This window comes from Panthera uncia (assembly GCF_023721935.1).
Source record: "Panthera uncia isolate 11264 chromosome A1 unlocalized genomic scaffold, Puncia_PCG_1.0 HiC_scaffold_17, whole genome shotgun sequence".
In the NCBI taxonomy this organism is placed as follows: domain Eukaryota; kingdom Metazoa; phylum Chordata; class Mammalia; order Carnivora; family Felidae; genus Panthera; species Panthera uncia.
The window spans coordinates 51,156,389-51,164,216 of NW_026057577.1; the positions used below are offsets into that span (position 1 = coordinate 51,156,389).

At 37.9% G+C, this 7,828-nt stretch overlaps 1 non-coding gene across 1 annotated transcript; it reads right to left on the minus strand.

Annotated features, from left to right (window-relative positions):
- Positions 1-2,759: 2,759 nt before the first annotated feature.
- On the minus strand, positions 2,760-2,866 carry LOC125935840 (U6 spliceosomal RNA). The gene has a single exon (XR_007461824.1). It is a non-coding gene; the product is annotated as a U6 spliceosomal RNA (small nuclear RNA).
- Positions 2,867-7,828: the final 4,962 nt, after the last annotated feature.

Sequence of the window (7,828 nt, forward strand, 5' to 3'; positions counted from 1 at the left end):
ATATATATGTATACATATATATGTATACATATATATATATATGTATACATATATATGTATATATATATGTGGGTGAGTGTATGTATACACCGCATCTTTTTATCCATCCATTGATGGACATTTGAGCTCTTTCCATACTTTGGCTATTGTTGATAGAACTGCTATAAACATTGGGGTGCATGTGCCCCTTTGAAACAGCATACCTGTATCCCTTGGATAAATACCTAGTAGTGTAATTGCTGGGTCGTAGGGTAGTTCTATTTTTAATTTTTTGAGGACCCTCCATACTGTTTTCCAGAGTGGCTGCATCAGTTTGCATTCCCATCAGCAGTGCAAAAGAGATCTTTTCTCTGCATCATTGCCAACATCTGTTGTTGCCTAAGTTGTTAATGTTGGCCATTCTGACAGGTGAGGTTGTATCTCATTGTGGTGTTGATTTGTATTTCCCTGATGATGAATGATATTGAGCATTTTTTCATGTGTCGGTTGGCCATCTGGATGTCCTCTTTGGAGAAGTGTCTATTCATGTCTTTTGCCCATTTCTTCACTGCATGATTTGTTTTTTGGGCGTTGAGTTTGAGAAGTTCTTTATAGATTTTGGATACTAACCTTTTATCTGGTATGTCATTTGCAAATATCTTCTCCCATTCTGTCGGTTGCCATTTAGTTTTGCTGATTGTTTCCTTCGCTGTGCAGAAGCTTTTTATTTTGATGCGGTCCCAGTAGTTCATCTTTGCTTTTGTTTCCCTTGCCTCCAGAGACATATTGAGTAAGAAGTTGCTGCGGCCAAGATCAGAGAGGTTTTTGCCTGCTTTCTGCTCGAGGATTTTGATGGCTTCCTGTCTTACATTGAGGTCTTTCATCCATTTTATTTTTGTGTATGGTGTAAGAAAGTGGTCCAGGTTCATTCTTCTGCATGTTGCTGTCCAGTTTTCCCAGTGCCACTTGCTGAAGAGACTGTCTTTATTCCACTGAATATTCTTTCCTGCTTTGTCAAAGATTAGTTGGCCATATGTTTGTGGGTCCATTTCTGGGTTCTCTGTTCTGTTCCATTGATCTGAGTGTCTGTTCTTGTGCCAGTAGAAATTAATATATTTATAATTTTAAAGTCAATTTGCCTACTAGTCTAGCATATTCAATAGCTTTGCAAACCAAAAATAGTTTTTCTTCACTTAAAACTTTGACCAATTTAAAATAGACTTCTTTAACCTTAAAAATATTTCAGAACTTTCCCACTAAAAATATTTTAACTCTGTTTTCTTTATCAGACTTCTCCAGAAAGCATAGATTTGAATGCATGCATATTAAATTTTTATTTAAAAAATGCATGAGTTTATTTATTTATTTTTTTAATATTTTAATTTATTTTTGAGACAGAGAGAGACAGAGCATGAGCAGGGGAGAGGCAGGGAAATAGAGGGAGACACAGAATCTGAAGCCAGCTCCAGGCTCCAAGCTGTCAGCACAGAGCCCGATGCGGGGCTCGAACTCATGGAGTGTGAGATCATGACCTGAGCCAAAGTCGGACGCTCAACCGACTGAGCCACCCAGGTGCCCCTGAAAAAATGCATGAGTTTAAAGTTGGCTTTCATCACCCTTTATGTGCAATGCTGCTAAACTATTGCATAATAAATGTGCGGTGAATGTCTTTAAAAAAACTTCTCTCTACCAACTTGAGTACATTTCATTCTTTTCAAGTTTATTTATTTTGAGAGAGATAGAGAAAACACATGTGCACAAGTGGGGGAGCGGCAGAGAGAGAGAATGAGAGAGAATCCCAAGCAAGTGCTGTCAGCCCAGAGCCCACCACGGGGCTCAATCTCAATCTCAAAAACCAAACTGTGAGATCATGAATGGAGCTGCAACAAGTCAGATAGTTAACCGACTGAGTCACCCAGGTGCCCCAAGAGTATCATGTATATTTTATATACAAATCTGTTTCATATGTGTGTTTACATTTCTCCTAATCTGTGGCTGCTGCTTTTCTTAAGTCTTTTTTTTAAGCAGGCTCCATGGCCAACCTGGGGCTGGAACTCATGACCCTGAGATCCAGTTGCGTGCTCTCCTGACTGAGCTAGTCAGGCCCCCCCAATATTAGGTGTCTTTTGAGAGGAAGAGTTTTAAATTTTGAAGTCAAATTTATTGATTCTTTTTTCTTTGGTTTGTGTTTTTTTGTGTTCTATCAGATAAATCTTTGCCTAATCAAAGAGCACTAAAATTTCTTAGTATGTTTTCATCTAGAAGTTTTATATATTTTAGGTTTTACACATAGGTCTCTGAGACATTTTGAATTTTGAATTCGGTATGTGGTTAAGTTTGAAGTTCACTTTTTTTTTAATTTTATTTTTAACTAATCTCTACTTCCAATGTGGGGACTAGAACTCGCAACCCCAAAATCAAGAGTCTTCTGCTCTACCAACCGAGCCAGCCAGGTGCCCCGAGGTTCACTTTTTTGATATGTATACCTATTATTTGTCAAAAAGTTAGTTTCCCCATTGATTTTCCTTTTGCACCTCCATCAAAAATCACCTGTCTAGGTATGGATTTCTTCCTGGACTGTCTTTTCTGTTACAAGATCTGATCTATGTGTCAATCATTCTAGTGTCCCACATTGTCTTGCTTTAGTCTTTATAGCAAATCTTGAAATCACGTACACCAGGGTTGTTTTTAACTTTGTTCTCCTGTTTCAGCATTGTTTGGTTAGTCTAGCTCCTACATGTTTCCATATAAATTCTAGAATCAGCTTAGCAATTTTTCTTTTTATTATGGAACGCTTCACAAATTTGCGTGGCATCTTTGTGCAGGGGCCATGCTAAAGTTCACTGTATTGTTCCAATTTTAGTGTATGTGCTGCCAAAATGGGCACTCAGCAACTTTTACTTTAAAAATTTTTTTTTAACGTTTATTTATTTTTGAGACAGAGAGAGATAGAGCATGAACGGGGGAGGGTCAGAGAGACAGGGAGACACAGAATCTGAAACAGGCTCTAGGCTCTGAGCGGTCAGCACAGAGCCCGATGTGGGGCTTGAACCCACGAACTGTGAGATCGTGACCTGAGCTGAAGTCGGATGCTTAGCCGACTGAGCCACCCAGGAGCCCTGCAACTTTTACTTTAGAAGAGTATGCTGGCATTTTGATTGGGGCTGGATTAATAGATCAATTTGGGGAAAATTGTCATGTTAATAATATTGAATCTTCGATTTCATGAACATGGTTTATACATCTTTTTTTGATCTTTGATTTCTTTCATTTGAATTTTCAGTATGCAGATCTTGCAAATATTTTGTTAGATTTAACCTAAGTAGGTCATGTTTTTGGTACTATTGTAAATGGTATTGTTCTAGTCTTAATTTCCAATTGTTTGTCACTGCTATATGGAAATGCAGTAGTTTTTGTGTATTGGTCTTATATCCTGTGACTTTGTTAACGTCACTTATTAGTTCAAGTAGTTTTTGTATAGATTCTCTTTGGAATTTCTACACAGATTATCATGTTACCTGAGAATACCTTATTTTTTTCCTTACAGCTCTGTATGTCTTTTATTTATTTTCTGCTTAATGCACTGGTGAGGATCCCGAGGATGAGCAAATGATCACTTGGCTTTTTATTCGCTAGCCTCGTGTAACAAATTATTTTTTTTTGAATCCTCCCTTCCATAATAATAAATTCCGTAGACAACAAACCTCTGAATGGATTTCAAGGGTCTTTGAGTCTTTGAAGAACATAAACAGTATTTTACATTAATATGTATATCTGTATTACTTAGAGGAAGTGGGTTCATAGCTTATATCAGACTGTCAAAGGGATTTATGTCATCAAAAGTGTTAAGGAACTAAATTTTAAATAAAAGCCGATTTATACATATAAATAGGCATATATAAATGATTTTCAGGATGTTGTTTTTCACTACTAAGAACTGGGATGCCTGGGTGACAGAGTCGGTTAAGCATCTGACTGTTGATTTTGGTGCAGATCATGCTCTCACAGTTTATGAGTTTGAGCCTTGCGTTGGGCTCTCAGCTGACAGCGTGGAGTCTCCTTGGGATTCTCTGTCTCTCTCTCTCACTGCCCTTCCCCTGCTTGTCCTCTGTCTCTCTCTCTCTCTCAAAATAAATAAACATTTAAAAAAAAGTTACTAAGAACCGTGATTCTTTTTTTACCTTGGACTCTCCCCACTCCATAGGAAAGGATAAATGCTTCTTAGCAGTTTTTACTCCTATGACTTTTTTTTCTTAAAATTAAAAAAAAAATGTTTATTTTTGAGAGAGATAAAGAGCAAGCAGGGAAGTGGCAGAGAAAGAGGGAGACAGAGGATCAGAAACAGGCTCCGTGCTGACAGCAGAGAGCTGATGTAGGGCTCAAACTCATGAACCCCGAGATCATGACCTCAGCTAAAGTCAGACACTTAACTGACTAAGCCACCCAGGGACCCCTGACCCCTATGACTTTTTGTTAGAAACTAACAAATTTAAATGTTGGTAGGGATTGGTGGTAGAACATTCAAAAGAAATACAGATGAAGTGAGGCTAAACCCCTTTTAAACGCCCACAAAAATAAAAAATATACCAACAAGAGTGGGCATAAGGAAAATAATCAGTGGTTATACATACTTCAAAGCTGGTTAAGGTACTCATGAGGAACAAAATATATCTTATTAAGAAGTCTTATTTACAGAAACATAAAATGATTTAAAATTTAGAACACTTTTTATCTCCTTAGGTTTGTTTTATTATTTTTTTTATTAAAAAAAATTTTTTAATGTTTTATTTTTGAGACAGAGCATGAGCAGGGGAGGGGCAGAGAGAGGGAGACATCGAATCTGAAGCAGGCTCCAGGCTCTGAGCTGTCAGCACAGAGCCTGACGTGGGGCTTGAACTCATGAACCGTGAGATCATGACCTGAGCTTAAGTCGGACATTTAACCAACTGAGCCACCCAGGCGCCCCTCCTTAGGTTTATTTTAAACCAATCTACTTAAGTTAAAAACCAAACAAGTAGGTTAAATAAAACCAAAGACAAACAGTAAATGGGGTTATTTCTACAACCTTCAAATAATTGTAACAACATGTTAAAGCACTATCACTAGTTTCAAATAAAAACCTAGAGCTGAAATGAGTATAAGATTTAATTTATTTAATTATATTAATATTTAATTAATTAATATTTAATTAAAATTCCCGAAAGGTGTATAGCTCTGTATTAGATTCCCTTTTAGATAATAATCTCCCTTATGTTGAAGGAAAATCTTTGAGTCAGTTTTACTGTTAAGATAATTAGCAACCATGGGGCGCCTGGGTGGCGCAGTCGGTTAAGCGTCCGACTTCAGCCAGGTCACGATCTCACGGTCCGTGAGTTCGAGCCCCGCGTCGGGCTCTGGGCTGATGGCTCGGAGCCTGGAGCCTGTTTCCGATTCTGTGTCTCCCTCTCTCTCTGTCCCTCCCCCATTCATGCTCTGTCTCTCTCTGTCCCAAAAATAAAATAAACGTTGAAAAAAAAAATTAAAAAAAAAAAAAAGATAATTAGCAACCACTTGATAATTTAGTGAATTCTAGTAATGAAAAGAACATTGTCTTCTCAAAACAGCCATTAATATTACTAAAAATAATAACAGTATGTGCCAAACACTGTTTATTTAACCCTTACAATAGCCCTATGATGTAATTATCCTCATTTTATATGTGATTTGACTGGATAGCACCTATGTGCTATTATCTTAGTCTGAGTAATTCTCTTCTCTACCTCTATACTCATTCTTCAAAGCCCTGCATCCTATAGCATTTATCCTTTTCTGATATTCATAGTAGGAAACAGTTATCTCTTTTATTCTCTCTGTTAGAATCTCCAGTAGGGCATTTGCCATAGTCTACCTGATTTGTCTAAAGGGCCCATTTGTATGTATATCTTCCTTGTATACTAGGTTATGATCATCTGAAGGTCAAGAACTTGAGGCTTTCCCCACCAGTTATTTGGTTGGAGTCTTGCATGTATATAATAGGCAATATATGATTATTAAAATGAATCTACTAAATGTTATCTTTGCTTACAATTTACTCAGGAATTTACTGGACAGATAAACTTACTCATGTGCCAAGTTCCATGTACATTAAGCAGTATAACTTAATGGGTAAGAACCTGCTAAGATAGACTCCTGACTCTGATACTTCCTGCGATCTTGACTGTGTCACTTCATTCTGTGCCCTGTTTCCATCACCTGTAATGGAAATAATAATACCTAACTCAGATGGTATCATGTGGATTAATAGAGTTCACTTTTGAAATGTATTTAAGAGTGCTTGGCATGTAAGATACATGTAATATATACATGTAATATACATGTTATTCTTTCTTACCCTTTTTTTTTTTTAAGTTTATTTATTTTGAGAGAGAGCGTGTGAGCAGGAGAGGGGCAGAGAGGGAGAGAAAGAGAATCCCAAGCAGGCTCCTTGCTGTCAGTGCAGAGCCTGACATGGGGCTTGATCCGATGAACCATGAGATCATGACCTGAGCTGAGATCAAGAGCCAGAGGCTTAACCAACTGAGCCTCTCAGGTACCTTTCTTTCTTACCATTCTTGGCAACATTGTAATAGTAAAAAGCTGGAAACAACCTAAAAGTCTATCAGTAGGGGACAGATTAAACCAATCATAGCACATCCTATATGGACTTATGTGCAAGCTTTAAAAAGATTAGGGATCCAGGGGTGCCTGGCTGGCTCGGTTGGAAGAGCATGTGACTTAATCTCAGGATCGTGAGCTCAAGCCCACATTGGATGTAAAGATTACTTAAATAAAACTTAAAAAAAAAAAAAATTAGGGATCCAAAGAAGATGTATGAATGACTAGTAGGTACATCAATAGTCATCAGGGAAATGTAAATCAAGACTAATATGAAATATTACTATACATGCACAGGATGGCTATTAGATGAACAAGTGTTCATCTAGCAGGTACTGGCATGGATGTGGAGAAATTAGATCCCTACTACGTAGACAGGGGGAGGGGAATGTAAAGTAATGCAACCATTTTGCAGAACAGTTTGGTGTTGTCGCAAAGTTAAACTCAGTTGAGAAAGGACCCAGAAATTTCCCTCTATACCCAAGAATTGAAAACTTACATCTACACAAAAACCTGTATACAAATGTTCATAACATAATTCATAAGACCCAGAAAGGATACAACCCAATTGTGCAAATGATGGAATGGATAAACAAGAGGTGGTACATAGTGGAATATTACTTGATAAAAAGGAATGAGGTACCTACCGGTAGAGGCTGCAATATGGATGACCTTGGAAACAATATGTTAAGTCAAAGAAGCCAGACATAAAAGGCTACATATTGTATGATTCCATTTATATGAAATGCCCAGAATATGCAAAACCATACAGACAAAGTAAACTAGTGATTCCAAGGGGCTAGGAGAAGGGAAAAATGGAAAGTGACTGCTAACAGCACTGGACTTTTTCTGGGTGGGGTAATAAAAATGTTACATATGGAATTAGATAGTGATGGTTGAAGTATGATGATTACACAATCTTGTGAGTATAATAAAAGCCAGCTAGTTGTGCACTTTTTTTTTAAGTTTATTTTTTGGGTGAGAGTGCAAGTGAGCAGGGGAGGGGCAGAGAGAGAGGAAGAGAAAGAATCCCAAATAGGCTCTGTGCCATTTAGCGTGGAGCCCGATGTGGGGCTTGAACCCACAAAATGTGAGATTGTGACCTGAGCTGAAACCTAGAGTTAGACACTTAACTGAGCCACCCACGCACCCAATTATGCACTTTAAAATGACAAATTTGGGGGCACCTGGGTGGCTCAGTCAGTTAAGCGTCCAT